The 20481-nt window shown below is 34.0% G+C and overlaps 1 protein-coding gene across 3 annotated transcripts in view; it reads right to left on the reverse strand.

The window, feature by feature from the left end:
* Positions 1–20481, reverse strand: part of LOC141459970 (toll-like receptor 7) — a 405450-nt gene that overhangs the window by 80887 nt on the left and 304082 nt on the right. Inside the window, exon 2 of one of the 3 annotated variants that reach the window (XR_012461676.1) lies at positions 12800–12913. The exons of the other annotated variants lie outside the window; for them this stretch is intronic. The gene's annotated coding sequence lies outside the window, so the exon portion shown is untranslated. The remainder of the gene's footprint in view (positions 1–12799; positions 12914–20481) is intronic. 3 annotated transcript variants of the gene reach the window in all.

The following is a 20481-nucleotide window of genomic DNA, read 5'->3' on the forward strand; positions in this document are numbered from 1 at the left end:
CTTACATCTGTACATTGTATCCATATTCTATAAGCGCCCATATTTTACGATCAAACATGTACACCAAAGAACTAATCACTCTCTTTTACAATCTAAAAATTCTGTGGCATCCCAGACAAGAGACCTTTGAAATAATAATGTATGAAATAAATGTTTATTTACATATTAAATAATTATAGTAAAAGTCAAAAAGATGCTGTTGAGTGGGTAGTGCTTAGATGAATATGAATGAGTGAAGAAGATCCGGTTATATAACGGCTGAATTGATGATCGTACTCCTTTTACAATAACATAGCATACTTGCTCAAATTACACGTATGAGTGATTATTATTGAAACATAAGAGGTACGCTTGTGGTATTTCTTTATCGTCTGGGACTTGTCTAATTATCATCAATAATAGATTATAGTCCTATGTAAATTACTACGCACGCATCGTAGATATCTATTATAATTTATAATTGTTATTAATCTTTAAATAAATTAACGGCTTTATGACACGTACACTATTTATTTTTTATTTTATTTTTTTTTGAAATGTAAAAAGATTTCAGAGTTCTTAAAAATCCTTATTAGAAGTTTCGTTCATCAAAAATATTTTTTCAAAAATAATTGTTAACAATTGAAGTGTTCAAGTGATGAAGACGAATGTTTATAAAAAATTGGATTTCTAGTGTACCACTTTCTTTTTTTCAGGAAAAGCTCTCTAACAAAATTTCCGAATTGGTTAAAAGCTAGACTAACGAGTGAAAATACAAAAGTAAATTTTCTCATAGAGGAGAAAATGGAGAACGTTAATGCCGTACAAGTAGAGGCAACTGCAGTCACTAAATGTACGCAAGTTTTCATAGCATGGGTTTTCTGTTCTCTGCTGGATATTCATTTTGAAATTGATCATTTATGCTACGTATTTAAAAATTATTTGGGTTATACGTAGTTTGTGCTAGAAGAAAAGGCATCATCTGGTGAAGAGATCACTGCTTTAAAGAGTTGAGAATGAAGAAAACACGGGGTGCATTTAATATTTCAAGAAAAAATAAACTTGCAAGGTTATTCAAATAACCCTCTAAATTGTTTGTAACCTATGCTCGGAAGTGGAAGAGGAAATATTGTTGAAAGATATCAATGAGTCTATCAACGCGCAAAATCCGCACCAATAATTTCAATAAGACGACAAATCCAACAAAGAGGCCTAAGTATTCCTGAAAAGGAGCTGCAGTTCCCGACTCTTCGTATTCCTACAGAGTGAAGTCCAATTATGTAAAAAATAATGTTCCAGAATTTCTAGTAAAATACGAAGCGTTTTGCCAATGATAAACACAGTTACAGATATTACAGTAATCAGTTTTAATAAGTGTGGAATTTTTCCTGAAGAGTTGAAGATGAAGGATGCTGGCCTGAAGCTTTGGTGTACAATTTTTAACTTACATTCCCAATAAAGTATTGGTCTGGGACAATATAAAAGATAAAGGGTGAATTAGTTTGAAAATTGCGCTAATTTTAACCAAAACAAGGTAATTTTGGGTAATTTACTTTTTTATACCTACCGCCCATTTTGTTTATATTGGTAGTATAATTATCTTACTACCCTCAGGTTCTGCACTAACTAATCTAGTGCATCTGCAAAGTAATCCTGATTTTTGAGAGGATGTTTAAAAAAAAATGTGTACTTAAGCTTATCTGTTAATAATTTGTGTTTAGCAAAATTAGGATTGTTTACTTCTGCATTTCCATTGCTCCTAATAATGCGGGAAGATGATTAATTGGAGAAAAATGAAAAATTTAATGAATTACTAATGATGTGTTTGAGGCTAAAGCTACGAAACTACTCGTAAATATTCTTTATCTGGATCATTTTTCGTAAAGAACAATCGAAATATTCAGACGGTTTCTCTGTTTCGTGATATAATTAAGAGTATTAAAGCCTGATTCTAAATAAACTGAAAATCATTTTCCACATATTTAGATTTAAAGCAGCATTTTTTTTGTATTCTGTTATAAATTTTCCAGCCCGCCGCCATCCAAATCGAGCAAAACCCCGCCCGTCAATCAAAATAGAAATGATATACCTAAACTTCTACCAGCATCTCTTTGATTATTCCTGATGTACTATTTCTCTGGAGTAATATGGTTTCCTGTCTAGGGTATTTGGATATTCCACTTTATTGGCTGTATATTAGCAGTGCACGTTGACTCTGGCAGGTTAAGAAAGTGTATTAGGCTAAAAGGAAGTAAAGTTCTAGGATTTGTGAATGTATAGCGAGTTATGGATACATAAACACTGTACTGATGGTACTGTTCCACCATCATGCAAATAGTGTTTTGTACAATAAAACAAATGTTACCACCGAATGTACAAGTTTGGCCTAGTTTTTTTGTAAACATTAACAAATTGCTTAAAATACAACTCAATACGTCTACTACTCCTTAAATAATAAGCTTCAAAGCAGGTTTACGAATATTATGTAGGCTTCCTGTGTAATTTATAAAAATGTGGTGAAAATAATTTTGGAATGCTCTCAATATTTTTTTACTTTATTTTTATAGGAATTTAAATAAATATCCTGTTTTTTAACTTTTACGATAGTCAAGGGCAGTAACCAAAGATACTTAAAAACAAAATCGAAGAAAGCCAATAGTATGTAGAGTACAATGACCGCAAGAATTGATATCTTGTTTTCTCTAAGTAAAAAGGTTTACTATCCGGCCCTTTCTGGGTTTTAGGTCTCCAGTATATACCTAGAGAGAACAATGGTGTAGTACAACAGTGTGGGAACGACCCTATAGGACATCCTTACATTCTTTGTTCTCTACGTACGCAAAATCTCATTGACAATACTTCTACCTGGGATCGGTTGACAAAAGGGACGCCCACAATAGCATTGCTTGTCCTGTCACGTGTTCTAAGGAGGGGAAAAATTTTGTTTTGCTTTCTAATGCTATACTAGTCTTCAATATTTGTTAAAAAACTTATCCTACCCTGCTTATATTTTCTATTTTATTTTGTAAATAATATTTAAAAAATTGGTTTGTTAAAATTAAAAATAGCTACCCAAATGTTGATCCTTTTTATCTTACTTTATAACCACAAACTACTCCTGCAGATAACTAGAGAAAGTTTATATTGAAGTTAGTAGTAATAATAATAAAATCGTTATTCCAAATGAAAACAGAAGCCGAAATTAACTTTACAAAATAAATAAATCAGACTCGGTGCTACGGTAGCCGAGCGGTTAGAGGCGAGACCTGTAAAGATAATATGTATTGTGGTACTGGGTTCGATTCCCGGTCTTAGGCCTTGGATTTTATTTAATGGTTAATATAAGAAATTTGCATTGAAGTATGTTTGCTATCCGCCTCCGTCCGCGACACCTAATCGGTAGTTGGACGTAAAGCCCCGCCTGAAAAGATAGGCATTAATTAACTTTACTTTTCTTTACATCAGACTAGACTACAAAAGTTTGGTTGTATATACACTCATTACAGAATAGGGCTTCTAAAAAGTAAAATTAATTCCATCAACAAAATAATAAAACTGAAATATTACTGTTCATCAACATACTCAGAAATTAAATTAAATTAATGTATTTCAAAATTTTCAACGGTAATGTTGATAATGTTTCCGGTAATTTTGTGTAGATTAAACACTATCTTGTTTCCATAATAATTGCAAGAGTGATGGATGTACACTAATTGTCTTATTAAAACTGTCCGGTAGGACAGTTGTATAAGGATTGATCGTCAAAAAGTGCACGAAAAAGCGTAACGTTAAAAAACACCCAACTTTGACAATTTTTTTCTCTTTTTCTATAAAAGATAAAATTCCCAAATTTTCTTTAAAATATAGGGCAAACCCTCCTTTATAACTGTAATTTTTTTGCAACCCCCCAGACCTAATTGATTTCGAGAAAAAAGTTGCCGAAAATGAGCAAAAACGGCATTTTCAGAAATTGTTGTTGTTGTTGTTCTTCTTCTTCTTCTTCTTCTTCTTCTTCTTCTTCTTCTTCTTCTTGTTGTTGTTGTTACCTTTTTTGTAAACTACGTAGCGCCTAAACGCGAGAACCGATTTTCATGAATGAGGTGACATTCGATTCGGAATTTTATGTAGATGTGCCTTTTGGGGGTCTCGACGCTGTAAACCGAATTAGAGAGGAGTTAGCCCCCTTTATGTAAGGCCCCCTTCAAAATTATTATTACTAATTACTCTGTAAATCTTAGCCCGATTTTGATAAAATTTGGTAGGATGATAGAGTTAGGGCTCCCCTACGTAACATTAAAGCGGCGATCTGCTCTTACACTAGTTAAGGGGAAGTATAGCAATCGTTTCAAATTATCGACAAGTGAACTGATTTTCATGAATGAAGTGTCATTCGAATCGAAATTTTGTACAGATTTGCACTTTAAAAGTCTCGTCGCTTCGCCTCATATGGAGGGGAGTTTGCCCCACCCAAGTATGGCCGTTTCTAAAACTATTATTACCAATATTTCTATAACGCTTTGTCCGATTTTGATAAAATTTAGCACGAAGAAGTGATTAAAGCTCCTCTACATGGCTGTGAAGTGCCATCATGCTCTTACACCTACTAAGAGGAAGTACTGAAATCGTTAAAATTATCAATGGGTGAACCTATTTACATTAATGAATTGTCGTTCGATTTAAAATCTTTGCCTCTTTGCCTTTTAGGGAGAAGTACTGTAATCGCCCGTTTATTTTTCTTACTCCTCTTAAAAGGAAGGTCTGAAATCGCAGTTTAAATTTGCTTTTTAGGTACAAATACCTTCCTATTTTATTAAAACTGTCCGGTAGGACAGTTGTATAAGGGTTGACCATCAAAAACTGCACGAAAAAGTGTAACGTTGAAAAACACCCAACTTTGACAATTTTTTTCTATTTTTCTATAAAAGATAAAATTCCCAAATTTTCTTTATAATATAGGGCAAATCCTCCTTTATAACTGTAATTTTTTTGCAACCACCTAGATCTAATAGGTTTCGAGAAAAAAGTTGCCGAAAATGAGCAAAAACGGCTTTTTCAAAAAATGTTCTTGTTCTTGTTCTTCTTCTTCTTCTTGTTGTTCTTGTTGTTACCTTTTTTGTAAACAACGTAGCGCCTAAACGCGTGAACCGATTTTCATGAATGAGGTGTCATTCGATTCGGAATTTTATGTAGATGTGCCTTTTGGGGGTCTCGGCCCTGTACATTGAATGGGAGAGGAGTTTGCCCCCTTTATGTAAGGCCCTCTCCAAAATTATTAGTACTAATTACTCTGTAAATCTTGGCTCCCCTACCTAACAATAAAGCGACGATCTGCTCTTACACTTGTTAAGGGGAAGTATAGCAATCGTTTCAAATTATCGACACGTGAACCGATTTTCATGAATGAAGTGTCATTCGAATCGAAATTTTGTACAGATTTGTACTTTAAAAGTCTCGACGCTATGCCTCATAAGGAGGGGAGTTCGCCCCACCCAAATAAGGCCCTTTCTAAAACTATTATTACCAATATTTCTACAAAGCTTAGTCCGATTTTGATAAAATTTAGCACGAAGAAGTGATTAAAGCTCCTCTATGTGGCTGTGAAGTGCCATCATGCTCTTACACCTACTAAGAGGAAGTACTGCAATCGTTAAAATTATCAATGAGTGAACCGATTTACATCAATGAATTGTCGTTCGATTCAAAATCTTTGCCTTTTAGGGAGAAGTACTGTAATCGCAGTTTATTTTTCTTGCTCCTCTTAAAAGGAAGTACTGAAATCGCAGTTTAATTTTGCTATTTACGTACAAATACCTTCCTATTTTATTCAAAACGCTTTCTCAAAAAAATGGTTATTGAGGATGGTTTGGGGACCGTAACTATAATCATTCTTTAAAAAGATCTCTCCAGTGGTAGTTACGGTTCCGATTTAACACCTTATCAGGTTATAATGATAGAATAGCTTATTCCAAATTTTAAAAAATCTGTAAAGCAGACGTAACTTTGCAAATAGACAAAAAGGAAAATCTATCCAAAAGGTACAAAAATCTCCTTAACAAAAACTTACAGTTTTAAAAGTTAAGTATAAGGGTTGATTAAACGCCAAAAGGTACACAAATCAGCAGTTCCCAACATTTCATTAATACTTCATTGATATAATTTAAGTAATTTTACTGCATTAACTTTTCCTTCACATTTTTTAGAATTTATTAGATGTCACAGACCCTTATGCTGGCCATTTTCGTCTACAAAATATTTACTCAAGTAGCACACCATTTAACTTAGATTGACTGTAATATCTATTTATCTATAATAATCAAACTATTAATCACAGGTGAAAAAGAAAACGTTATAAAAAATATTAAAAAAATAAGAGGCTAAAAAATTCATAAACTTTTTTTACATCAATAATTTTATGCATTTATTTTTATTTTTAAATAAAAATCATTGGTTTAAGTTCATTCTTCGATTAAAGTAATTGTTATTTTATGTTGTAGTCAAACGTTTGTAATAATAAGTAATAAATAATCTGGCTTTATCGCAAATAATATAGTTTTCTTCAATTACATTCTCAATCTAGGTGTTCTTCCCACAATGTTATATATATGTAATATAAAATAAAGAAAATAAAGATATGCATATTTTTAGGACATCTAATTATTCCAGTATTTTACCATAAGTAAAATTAGGGGGACTAAATTAAATTACAATTGAGAAATGAGTAAATATTGTTGAATAATCTACTTGTTATTAAATGTATGTTATTTGTGCTCACGAATATTTCGGTAAGACGAATTTAAGACTGAAATATTGTTTTGAATCCTCCGTGATTGAAATTTAAAAAGTGGCCGACTCTAACTTTGTTTTTTTCTACTTTAACATGCATGTATATGTGACTACTCAGAATAATTCATCACTCATTTTATCATAATTATAATAAAAAAATATTATGAATGAACTGGCCAGCATAAGGGTCTGTGACATCTAATAAATTCTAAAAAATGTGAAGGAAAAGTTAATGCAGTAAAATTACTTAAATTATATCAATGAAGTATTAATGAAATGTTGGGAACTGCTGATTTGTGTACCTTTTGGCGTTTAATCAACCCTTATACTTAACTTTTAAAACTGTAAGTTTTTGTTAAGGAGATAGAAACAAGGCAAGAGATAATAATCTACACAAAAGAAAAGAAAAATTATTGTACGAATCCGTACTTAATTAAATATTTTCACGTATACTTAAATGATTGGGGCAGCAAATTATTTTTAAGTCGGTTATGTTTAAGAAATCCGTACTTTTCATAACGGAAATGACTTACTTTAATAATTGTAATCTTTTTTTTAAGTTAATAAAACATTCACTATTAAATACTTATTTATTGTTACAAATTTCTGCTTGTATGCTACAGTATTGTAGCCTAATATTAGTTTAGAAATACTGGACGACGATGTACTATCGCTTCTAGACAGAATCGGTAAGAAGACTTCGCCAGTTTGTATACAGTATTGGAAAGGATGGTTGTATTGTCAGGATTTCAAGCGATAAGCGATGATTTGTCCCTTGGTATAAAAGGAGTTTTTAGACTTGCATACAGAAGATGTAGCATTCACTACTAACAGTTACGTTGCATAGTAAATAAATCGGTAAATACTAAGTTTTATACTTTGAAGAAATAAATGAATTCGATTCCTATATTTCATTATATGTTAACGTCAGATTTTGATTGGCGGTTTAAATAACTGCTAAAGCCAGTGAAAGCAACCTGACTTAAAAATAAATAATGAGTTACACATAATAATAAAGTGTATCAAAATTTTCTATTCTAAATTTCTACATTTAGCCCACCAAAAAAAGAACCAAAGTGAACCCACAATTCTGTATAAATGTCATGGTAAAGAAAACATTTTGCAAAGTACTAAACAAATAGAGACAATGTTAACAAAAGTGACAAATTTCACTGGAACACTGAGAGCTGGTTGGATATCTTGAAGCAAATATGAATAAATGGTGCTTCGCAGCTTAGAAATATGAGTTCCAGAAAAGTAGTAAGCATAGAGTGGGCGGAAATGTGGATTCTCAGCGCTCCCTAAGGGCGCTTACAGTGAGCCTTATCAGTGTAAAGTAGACGTACAGACATATACGAAGCAGTAATACGAAATTTCCGTCAAACTACCCCATTCTCCGGCTACCTAAGGGAATTGAGGTCATTTAGGCTGAACTTTAAATGACCCTAGAGGTACTTTACCTATTCATATCCCATCTTTGTCCTTCTTATCGACTTATATAAGTGGTTTGATACGACACAAATATTTTCAGCAAACACTATCTCCGATAAATGTTTGTATCGTATGTTGTTCTTCTTTATCCAAATTGCGTTCTTACGCTCCTCTTCTCTCATTCGAAGAATTTGAGCTTTTTCTCTCTATTACTATTATACAGCAATGGGCATCATATCCGTAATTCAGAGCTAAAGTGCGATTGGCCTTGATAGTACCTTTTTTTTGTATAACATCTGAGGTTATTAGCGCCCGGAGTTTTTTTTTTTTTAGTTCACTGCCAGCCTCCGGACAGCATCCTCTCGATACACTGTCAATCACCGGCCAGTGAGTGGTAAGAAGCTCCTAGGAAGAGAAAATCTAAGGACCAGCAGCTGAATTCGATCCCAGGATCTTCCTTAAAATTAGTATGATCACAACGTCCTGTCTTCAATTCCAATACCCTAAGGCGAAATGTTATTTCTATTAAAACGATAAGTTGCATTAACATCACTTCTAGTGAAAACTATTATAGTTATTTCTTTATTTACTTCTTGTTTTATTTTTGTAGGCAACAGAAAAAGGAAGAATATTGTTGGTTGCCGATTATGCATCAATCAAGAAATAGTTTTACGGCCTCAAAAACTGTAGAAAATAAGAGATGAAGGGGCTAGAAAATATGAACTTTAAATTACTTTAAACCGAAAACTCTGCTACTTCAGAATGTATAGGAAATAGGTATCACTTCCCGTGACGGATTTTGGGTTCTACCTAAAGCTTGGACTGTGGAAGTTGCAGGTTGTGTAAGGGAAAGGGGTAATCCCAAATAATTAGGTGAAACTTCTAATAAATGGCGTTTCGCGCGATAGAATTGCGGTGTTTCCCTGATTTAGCTGTTTCATTATCCCCCCAAAAGCAGTTTCCATTTTCGCTATACGTTCGGTTAGTAAGACGATCTCACTTAGAAGTTATTTTTTACTGGTTAATTCTGCACTAAAATTTTGGAACAGATTTTACAGAGTGGAATACTGCCATATCGCGAAAAGTAATTGCCTATCCTCCAACAATTAATACATCTCTTAGGATTCGGGATATAGGGACGAACTCGTAATGAATTAAAACCAAAGTTTACTCTTTCTGTGAGACTAGGAATACTAAAAGTGAGGATAAGAGCTGGGGAGAGTTTATCGAGTCAATTTTCCCTAAAATTTAATCTTTGAACATTTATTACGTTTTGGGATGATAAGGCATCCAGGATAGTGGCTTCGTGACTATTTATATGCGGGTACCAAGATACTATACCCTTGCAGATATTGAAATATCGGTGAGGTTCAACATCAATTTTATAATCTCCTAAATAAGTTCATTTTTTCAGCCTCTAAAAATTCTTCTTTCGATTTCTTCTTTACTTTATAGTTTTGTTTCTTAATGTACTTACCTTCATATCAGGTACTTATTATATTTATATATTCAAACTTTGATGCAGTTTTATTGGACATACGTACTTGGTTGAAATAAGTGTTAGCACTTTTAATGACAAAAACTTTATCAAGATCTTTATATTTATGAATATTTAATGAGCTACCTGATGAGGAAGGCCACTGACGAAAAGGATTTCTTAGGGGAAAAGAAGGGAGACGGTTACGAGGATATGAAGAAGAAGTAGAAAGCACGGTAGCCCTTAAAAGGGGCAGCACCTTGGATCAGAAATCCCCCACCGTCTTCACCCAGGGAAGTCGATAGCATAATTCCCAGGTAGGCCTCAATCTCCACGACCTGCGCGCCAAGTGGCAAAATCGGGTCGCCGATTTTACTCATACTTATTTATTTCCAAACGCATATTTGTTACAGTGGTAATAAGAGGCGATGCTTAACTCCTAGGAAAGGTAATCCCTAGATTCTGTACTGGGTATACTTTAGTATGTGAGAATGAGTGAATGTTAGTGTAGTGTACTGTGTGAGTGTTGTCTGTGCGTGCATGTAGTTCATATGATCTATATATCCGTTAAAGGCGCTGCTCCTCAATCTGCCTTACATGCAGGCAGCATCTTCTTCGGTCCCTAAGTGTCACAAGTAAATGGAGGAGGCTTCAGTGTAAATATTAGAATGTAAAGTGTTGTTAGGCTGGGAAACCCGCAGGGACGCCTAAATCTCTGAAGAAGTGGCTACTCCACTTCCCCCTACGGGCCACAAAGATGTTAATCATAGAAGTGTCACCTTATAAGGATACAAAAAAGGAAAAAAGTCCTTTTTGAAGGCAGATTCAGTCCAACTTCCTCGCTATTAATTTCTCTTAGTCGATACATTCTTCTTTTATTCTAATTTGATCAATTTTCTTCATTTAATATTTAGTAAATGGTTAGTTTTCATCCGCAGTTTGATTCTATAATTCTAGGATATTTAAATATAACCCGTTAACAAATAAATATGAGCGTAATGTATTCTTAGAACCTCAGAGCAGATATTTCTTGTGAAAACTCCGAATCGAAAATTGAAAAGCTTATTAGAGTCAAAGAAGATAGACATTGTTTAACCACCATGTTCGACTTTAACCGGAAAAATCTACTTTTGCAGACAGGAAAAACTGCTATCTGCTCATTCTAAGGTAATTAAAGCTAACCTCAAATATTATGACCAGTTTATGAACTAAAAGAATGAATTCATAAGCCCAAATTTAAGGCTGAAGCAGGTTGGCCGCTCAAACATTGAAAGGTGTTGAAATTTAAAAAACAAAATTTTTCATAAAAGTTCCGCTTTTATTGTATTCAATAAAAGCTTTTATTTGGCAAAACGCGGCTTTTACTAAATAGTTAATTATGGAATCAGTTTTGCAATAAATTAATTAACTTCAGTTTCTCCCAGTTTTACAGAATAAAATATATGAAAAGATATTTCTACTAAGTTTTCAAAATTCATAATTCACTTGAAGTTCAAAACTTTATACTTCAAAAACAATACGGTTAGGGTTGGTAAACTTTAACTTTTTTGGATGCTGAGCGTTACCTTAAATAAATTAATAATTTCTTCTTCACTTGCACTCAAAGGTTTTTATTTAATAAGCACTGTTTTTTAAAAGATAGCTTTCTCCAAATTAGCTGACGTTTTACTAATTGAGAATAATTGGCATATACGTATTCTCAATATTACTATTTTTCCAAAATAAATATGGTTTTAGTAAGATCATTAGCCGGGGGTTGTAAGACCGATTTCTATCTCTTCATGGTGCTGCTCGAATAACAACTCCGAAGTGGAGTTGTCTCATAGCTGGGATTGAGCAATCCTCGGTCTCACAATTCTTCATTTTGTTGAAACATGGAAAGTCATACTCAGATCATCTGTGGAAGATTTTGGAGAAAATAAATTAGGGAGCGATATCTCTCAAATTTCCATTCCTTCTTCTTTCCAGCATTTTCCTAGTCCAGTCCAAGACGTCATGGATGGAAGAGGGATTGCTGTATCAAAATCGGAGCCACCGAGAATTACCGAGCTTGCCTAGTTAACGCTGAGTTGGAAGGTATTTTAACCTGCAAGAAAGTGGTTATACCCTTCAGTCGGAGTGGTGTTAGAACATAAGAGAGGCCTTCCAAACCCAGCTGGCCTCTTTCTCTTCCACCCTGGAGGAATCGAACTTGTTGAGGTCTCGCGCCACTTAATGGTTTATATTAATCAGTGGGCTTCCCGGTTCATGATATTTCGTAGAAAGCCTAGGTGGTTACCGAGACTAGAGTGGTATATACTCTACTTAGAATAACTCTAATCTTTTAATTTACGGTTTACTTTACAATATCTGGAGAGGACTCTCCTGCCATTCTACAACTTCTCGCAGAATTTGTTTTTCCTTAGAACATCAGGGGCTTGTGGGTTGAAGCCCTCACACTTCCCGAAGAGTCAAGATAGCAGATGTTGTAGGGCAATATACGGTACCTAGAACCCTTTTAGAGGAGCCTCCTTCAAGATATTCAAGGAAGGCAGCTTCAAGAGTTAGTTACCCCTAAATTCCACCTCTGACATCTCTAAGAAAACCTGGGTGAGTCCGTTGGGGCGCAATAGATCTAATGATAGTGCAGAATATCAGTTCTAGAGAGAGTTTGTTAGTATGTTGGAGTTCCACCATTTCTTTCTGCCTGTAACACGGAGATGTGATTCCTTTTAGAAAAGTGTATTAAATATAGGATTATGAAACTAGGAAACATGGATTATGTTTGAGCTATTGCCATTATTTTGAATACAGAAATGGCGGCACGTTAGTAGTGCCCTTTCTAAGGTTCACGATTGCAATTAGCGCCCACTGTTTCCTTTTAAATGGGAAAGAAATATTAAAACAGTAACATTTTCACGGTAAATGTTGAAGGCCACCTACTATGGTAGCACGTTTGAAGTAAGGAGCGGCAGTCTGTAAGCTAAACCTACTTCAGGTCATCTAGCCCCAGGTGTAGACCCATATAGAATAAAACAGAAAGGAAGAGATTATGAACGTATCTAAAGATTTAATCGCAACCTTCCACATTTTTCTCCAAGTAAAAAAAAAGAAAAAAGAAAATAATAATAATAATTCTGATATATATACCTGTTATAGATAAGAGATATCCTCTTTTACAAAGAACTTAAAGAAGGCGGGCTGGTGCACTTGTACATTAATAGCGTCTGACCACTCGAAACATGAGCTAACCATGCTTATGATCTGTAAATGCAAATGATGTTCACACTTAAATAAGCATTTTTATGATACGAGTAAAATTTTTACAAGCTCTATCACACACCTGGAAATATTCATAAACTTTGATTAACTAATGTTTAACATTTATACTGGACAGTACTAAGTACTTTTAATGGTAGCCATTCTGTATTCCAAAATATCAATTACCTAAGTATTGTAAAGCTAATAAAGAGTAAAAATGGTGGAGACTTCAACTTTAAATTTCATTTAACTTTATTTCTTCGACAAATAAAAAGAATGGTCAGCTTTTTTTTTAATTCAAGGCGCAGTCAGTGTCTGATGTCGTCAGAACGTCTTTTTCCTGCATCGCCGGCCTCCGGACAATATTCTTTCGGTATAACTTCTACCGAACAGTGAACAGTAATAGGTTCCCAGGAAGTGAAAAATCTAAGGGCACGAGTTGATTAGGATCTCAACGTGAAAATCCCCGGTACTAACCACTAAGCTAATTCTTTTCCTAATTTGTTTGTCCTTCTTCTTTCCTTTTTTGAACTAAGGCGCAGCAATAAATGTGTTCCTGGGTTGAAGCGACAGTGCTGTCCATCTTGTTGTAGAAAGGAGAAGTTACTAGAAAAAGAAAATTTCAGGACAGCGCTGCAGATCCCAAACTGGGTCCAAGAACTCCTGTCGTACCCTGGCTCTTCTGTTAAACAATCTCACTGTCCATGAGTCATAACTGATTAGATATTGTCTTATTTTCATTTCTAGGTATTACTGGAGTCTGCGATTCCAACATTGAAGTGTTTCCTTACTCAAATTGGTCCTCAAATGGCCTGTGCTTTTCAAAAAATCTAAGGAGGCAGCGTACCATTTATTTAATAATATAAATAATATTCATTTATAGCAAAAGTGAGAGAAGTATTTCCACTCAAGACGTCAGGTGCCATGCCTATAAAAACAGCGAGTCACCTACAAGAGAGGGGGAAATATCTTACAAATGGTTTACATTTGTAAGTATTTTAAGTTATTTATTTTTTAGTAATTTATAAAATAAAGGCTTTAAACTACAGACGTGGAAGCTACCCTCTGAAGGTGGTTTTTGAATGTTGATTAAACTAAGCTTTAGTTTCTCCGTTGTTTAGAAAACAATCAAAATTAATAAATAAATATGATAAATTCTATTTAATTGTTTATTATAGGTTATACAATTATTGTGCTTAACAATATTTGTGACATTAAAGGCGAAATTAATTACCTTGCTTATTGACTTGCCTTATATTTAATATGGTAAGTGTTTGGTAAGTTATCTGTTAGTTTTAACAACTGTTTTAATTTCAGGTGGACTATTCTTGGTAAAATGTTCACCACTAACTTGTGAAGATATTGAAGATGTATTTTGAAGTTAACCAAGGATGTTAGGTTTCTCTAGGTTACAATATAGGGATGCCATAATTTTTAATTTAAAAAAAGTATTGCAAATTTCTTTGTGACGCTAATTGTATTTTTAGAATCGTTAGAGTGGTATGTTGCGATTTTTTTCTGAGTCAGGCATCAGAATATATCTCCATGTTCCCTTCATGGAGTTAGCGTTCCCAGTTGCGCTTCCTATGGGAGCCAAAGTGTGTTGAAAGTTATTAAAGGTGGACAAATTCTAGAAGGAATGTTAATGTATTGTTTTTAACAAATCTAACGATGTATTTCTTTTGGTTATCCATAATTTTTAAATTAAGGAAACCTGTTTCAAATTCAATCCAAGTCACTTATGTCAAATCCAAGTCAATCCAAACCCTTCACTTATGGTACTGCAGTTCTGAATTTTTTTAAAAGATTTTATGTGATGAAAACTTTATTATTTTTCTCGTTTACACAGTAAAAATTGTGTGGCACTATTTGTTTTGTATATTCTTTTTTATTTTATGTATTTACTTTTTTGAACTTGGTTCAATTCTTTGCTATAAAAAAAATTTATTTCTACAAACAAAAAAATCAATCAATTCAAATTTAAAAAAAAGGACTCAGTTTTTTACCCTTTTTTGCAATTTCTATTTCTTTTAGGGACAATTTGAATCAAGGTTGCAAAGGCTGAAGAATCTGCAGGTTTTGAAGGGGGGGACCTATACTGTTAAAGGGATTTGGTGATGCCTGAACACCAACGAATAACTTTAATGAGGGTCCCCTTGCTTCAAACATGCGAGGCAGAGAGATACTCTAATTAGATTGCGTGAGTTGCAGACGTGATTGATTTAATAATCATAACAATGACATTACTGTTGCAATGACTTAGAAAATAAAAAAAATAATTTAACAAACATTTAATAGGCCACTGAATTATATTACTAAAGCGGACATATTTCGACTAACCTAATTCAATCTACATTGCTGAAATATTTAATTCCTTTCGATAACAGCAGCGCAGTTATTGTAAACACATTATGTTAACTTGACATAGGGACAGACAGTTGTGGGGCATTGCTGGGGAAACGGAAATATAGGGATGAATAGATTATTCTGCATACAATGCTGCCGTATTACATTTCCATTTGCTTAAAGTAATTCATATAAGTTTTCATTTTAATAGTTTTATACAAACATGTGTGTGTTTGAGTGAATAATTTTAATACGATTCAAATGAATGTAACGATGAATAATGTAGGAGAAGAGAATGAAACCAAAAAAAATGAACTGCATATAATGAAAACTCTGCGACAGAGAAAGGGGAAGAAACGGTGCTAGTTGCAAGTATGTTTGTGGCCGCCCAACAAGCTATCTAGTTAACATGTTATTCTTTACGGCAAGATATAGCGTTTAAAGGCGCGCCTTAAGAGCTGGCTGTATGTTTTATTCAGCCCCGGCCACACAGCCACAGGCGAGAAAGTACGACGAGCCAACAGCCGGCCATGGAAGAAGATCTGTGGACCACGTCTAGCAACCCCCACGCTTGGTGACACTCCGGACCGTCAGTTGCTCCACTACTTTGTCACACACACACACCGCTCACACGTCACGTCCGCCTACCCCTCACTCTTCTACTTTGTTCTTTTGTTTTTGAAGTTTATTTTATTTCATTTTCTACAACTTTTTTCCTGCAAAAAAGAAGAAAATTCTACACCTAGACTATCTTTAGCAATAGACACAAAAGTAGATAGTTTTCTCAGCTCCGCTATTAGATGTACACCAAGACAGCGTCAATTCTTTTACACCAGCAGGTAGGTAACTAGATAGACTGGACGTTTCACATTACAATTCTACTCCAACAATTCAAGTTTCTGTCTTCTTTTAGGCATCGGCCATGTTTTCTTTAGTATTTACTTTCTGAAAACTTCTACTTATTTAATGCCATCTTCTGTGTGAGGCTGGCCTTTTAAAATAAATGCTTCTAAACTATATAAAACATGAAAGTTTATCTTCAAACGTCACTAAAACCAATTTATTATTAGTTTTAACTAAAAACATTTAGCTAACTTTATATTAAAGGATAACTTGCATGTTCGTGTTTTGGTTCTCTTTAACATCCCACACTCTCTCGTTTTCACCGCCATTTTTAAATATTATTTTACACTATTGTCAGAGAAAGAAAGTTTTTTTTAAAATTATCTTTTAAAAAGAAATGCTGATAATTTGGGAATATTGTTAAAAAACTTATGTTTCAAAATTATTTTTCAAGGCAGCTTGAATAGATTCCCTCTGTATTTCGCGTTATTTCCCTCGGTTTAGAGAAGTATTTCCAATTATTGTCGTATTGATTTTGGCATCTCCTTTGGTTAGTTTTGTTTGTAGGGTGTTTTTATTTGATTCTACTTTTGATGATTCCTAAGAATTTAAAAATCTATCAACAAACGGGTGGATTGGAAACAGCTAAATATTTGTAAATATGAAATATTTTCTGTAAGGAAGTTTGATTTAGCAAAGTTTCTACTCATATATTCCATTCATTTTTCAAGTACTTCTTAACCCTCAAACCACAAGATGAATTTTCCTGACACGAACACTAAGGTAGGGTCGGATCCGACCCGATACTATATTTTCTTACTTACAGTGAAAAACTCAAATATAACTCAAAATAACACATTTATTTCTAAATAAAATGTATAAATTTTTTAATAAATAGTATAATTTTATGGCATTAGTCTATGTAGAATGGACTAATACATGAAGAAATGAACTTGAAAAAGGAACCTTGTCCCAATAAAAATAAAACAGTTTACAAAGAGCTTGAATGAAAATTAAAGTAAAATAGTTGTGTGGTAACAAAATTATCGCATCGTTATGGATAAAAAAATCATTTGATTGTTCGCCATTATCAGTGGGAACAAGAGGACATATTTTCTAATCGTAAGGAGTAATTCCTTTGGAAAACGCTCGTTTTTCAGTCTTTTTCCTATAAGAGGTTGCGTCAAGGAAAACGCAAGGTTCTTGAGAAACGTCGAACGTGCATCTCCAGAGTAACTTTCTTCATTTTTGTTCCACTTGTACTGGACGAAACGTATAACGTTAATACCAAGGTCGGGTCGGATCCGACCTAGAATCTGACTTACTGACAAAAATAAGAACCTAGAGAGCGGAGTGACACTTACCGAATCGGCGGAAACAGTGTGGGCTCTTCCTAAGGACTCACAGAAAGGGTATACCGAGTCTAATCGCTAAGAGTTAATTGTGGGGGGGAACAATGAAAATATATTTTCGCCTCGGGTCGGATCCGACCCACATCTTGTGGTTTGAGGGTTAATAAGGACCCTATAACTTCTTAAGGATGTGATGACGTTAAAGAGGATCCCGAAACAATGAAACTATTTTCATACTTGCTCAGAAAGGTAGTGGTGACATTAGACTAATTAGTTAAGTAATACCATATGTTCGTTAGATAATAAATATTTTTCATTGAGATTTACAGTAGATCTGGAAGAACTGTGTCTATAAAATATCTAAAAAATAAACGTATCCAAACTCTCAAAACTGAAACTATCCGTTGAATAATCCAAAACAAATCCAGAAACAAATTAACTCGCCTATAATCTAATATAATAATATTTTATTATCCTCTTAAACGAAATTATTGATCTCATTTAATACGAGCGCCTGCTCCTGTTAATCTTAGTGAAGTGATGATAAGGTGAGGGAGTAAATAGTTGTTAGAAATGATTAACTATTAGATCACCAATCTAGTAAAACATTTTTAAATTTTGAACTGTAGTTTTCGTGGTTACAAAGTGTGCATTTGCCATCAAAAAGACTTAATTTGCTACCGGAGCTTTCTTTAGTGCCGGCCTATCGACCATGTTCTCTCAGTACGAACAGCGCTGTCCATAATCAGTCAGTGAGCTAGCACAGTGAGTAGGCACACTAGGAAAGGACAATCTAAGAGCAGGCAACTGGATTGAAAAACCCAGGATTTCTGCGTGAAAATCCAGTATGTTAACCAACTATGCTAATCCTCTCCTCAGTTGGAAATAATATTAACTGCACAGCTAATTACACCCAGCAAATCTAACTGATGTTGCTTAAAGTTTCATGAAATGGAAATTAGGAAGTGTGTACCGTAAAATCATAGCTCCGGAGTGAACCATATTTATATCAATTTTCCGCAAAAAAGAAAAGAAAAAACATCAAGAAACACGTTGATCGCTACTATTTATGTATAAAGTTTGAAAGGGGACCTTTTTGGAGAGCAGAGTTTCCTAGAAAATGGGAACAGAAAAGAAAATTCGTCATTTCCTGGTGACGAATAAAAGTTTTACATAATTTAGAATTGAGAAAAGATTGGATTATTACGGTTTTGTTGACTTCTTTTCAAATTTGTTTGTAGCTGGAAACTGATCTGGTGTCAGATTTCATGAAGCGTAAAATTATTCGACAAAACAAGAAAACATAAAAGATAGACAGGAAAAAAAATAAAAAAAATAGTAAAATATGGATATTTGAGGTGAGTATGAGTTTTGAAAACCAAGTGTTCTGTTGAGACGTTAGAGCGGGCCGGCTGACCGCAAACAGCTCCATTCTGTGACCAGCAGGCAGACACATTACTGACCCATTTCAGTTTCACCTCTCTCGGCTACTCTTAACACTATAGCCGCTTACAGCGGTCAACCACCTTCAGTTAATATTCCATTCTCTAACGGACTGCGGCACTAAGAATTTATGTAGCACGCTTTGACAGTATGAATGAGATGGGAAATATTTAAAAAGAACAGTTTTAAAAAACACGAGTACAAATAGTTATTGCATTTCAAATGTTGATGATATTTAGTTTAGTGTTAGAACAATTGTTATTTGTATATTGTAATAAATAAATGCACATAATATTTCGCTTATCTTGTGCGTAACAAATGATGTAAAATATTTGAAAAAACAAATGGAGAAATTCTTTAAATTTGATTTACTTAAGTTATGAGTAATAAATTGGTTTACTCATCTACGAAACTCAAAACTCATTTGTTGGCTTATATTTTATTGCCCACCAAACCGTTTCAACAGATATTATCTAGAATTTAATTTTATATAACTAATGTTATTGGAGCTTTTTCTTTTTTAATTAAGGCGCTATAACATTTGGTCACAACTGCACAATTCTGGACCATGCCAAGGCATCACGCTCTTTCTAAATGGAAAGTCAAAGGCAACCCTGCTGAATGCAAATTTTTAACCTTCATCTTTAGACGTAGGACTCTTCAATTTTTCTCTTTCATTGCATCTGTTGCTAAAGTTCGCTATCTTGGTCTTTACCTAAATAAAACGACTCACCTTGAATGAACGTAAGATTGAAGAGAAGTAACTGGACGGTACTAACTTCTCTCTAGACCTCTAGACCAAAAGTTCTAAACTTTCAATAGAAAACAAAAGACTTGCACACACACAATAATCATTCAACCATCTATGGATTTACGAATACAAGATCTTGGATCCAGCCAAACATTCCAATTTCTATTGTATCCAATCATACCACTCGAATGTCTTACGAAAATAATCCCTATTATTTTCTAATTTAATGCAGGGTTTGGGCCAATATTCACTTTGATTAAAATTTATTCGTCAAATCCCCTTTTTCATTGCATTTCCCATCAAGTTTCACGTCATATCTACATCTACTTGTTCCGGAATCTTGTCCACTAGTCTACTGCCACTTTTTTTTAGCAGCAGAAACCTTAATCCTAATTTTGAACCCGTTTTAAATTCTAAATAAAACTTCCTTATATATACTATTGTAGTAAATTATGCATTTCTTGCACAACTAAGTCATTAGAAATAATATGTTAATGATGACGCCATTTACATGCAGAGGTCAAAGATTAATAGGACTTCATTAGTTGCTGTGCTAAAGGAAGAAGAACAAAACCTCATATCCTGCCAAACAATACTCTAATCTCCTAAATCTTTAGTAACTCTACATCAACAAGAAAGGTCACATTGTTGGCCTTCGTCACCGTAAGTTCATTTAGCTGCTATTGGAGATTTTCTTAGTCATTCCTCAAGCTAAATAGTCTTTTGAATGTCAGACTAAGCGACTCTTTCTAAATGAAACGCAGTTCTTCTTATCTTTTGCTTCTTTGCGGACTATAGTGAGGAGAAATCACTTAAAATTGAATACACATTATCTG

This window comes from Rhodnius prolixus, unplaced genomic scaffold (genome assembly GCF_049639745.1).
Source record: "Rhodnius prolixus isolate KJV_2025 unplaced genomic scaffold, Rpr scaffold_1, whole genome shotgun sequence".
Lineage (NCBI taxonomy): Eukaryota > Metazoa > Arthropoda > Insecta > Hemiptera > Reduviidae > Rhodnius > Rhodnius prolixus.